This window comes from Acanthisitta chloris, unplaced genomic scaffold (genome assembly GCF_000695815.1).
Source record: "Acanthisitta chloris isolate BGI_N310 unplaced genomic scaffold, ASM69581v1 scaffold20942, whole genome shotgun sequence".
Lineage (NCBI taxonomy): Eukaryota > Metazoa > Chordata > Aves > Passeriformes > Acanthisittidae > Acanthisitta > Acanthisitta chloris.
Window position 1 is genome coordinate 23156 of NW_008659087.1, and position 286 is coordinate 23441.

Genomic DNA, 286 nt, shown 5'->3' on the forward strand with positions numbered 1-286 from the left:
AGTCCTCCCTGCTCCTGACCCTGCTCCCGACCCGCAGCCCAGGCCGATGCTGTAGCAGCGTTGCAAGGGAGATCCTGGGGATGGTGAGATGCTAAACTGACCGAACAGCGAGGACCGTATGGGAAGTGCAAAAATTAAATGTGTATGTCAATAATAATTAGTATAGATTAAAAGTTTAAAATAAAAAAAAGGGGAGAAAAAGAGAGTTGCAGGGCTTGGCTAGTTGTTGTTGGGAACAAGTCAAGCAAAACGACTGACTGCTCTGTAGGAAGGATGGAAGGAAGGA

The 286-nt window shown here is 46.9% G+C and overlaps 1 protein-coding gene across 1 annotated transcript in view; it reads right to left on the reverse strand.

The window, feature by feature from the left end:
• NKX2-5 (NK2 homeobox 5) overlaps window positions 1-286 on the reverse strand; it is a 2674-nt gene that overhangs the window by 484 nt on the left and 1904 nt on the right. The gene's annotated exons all lie outside the window — the stretch shown is intronic.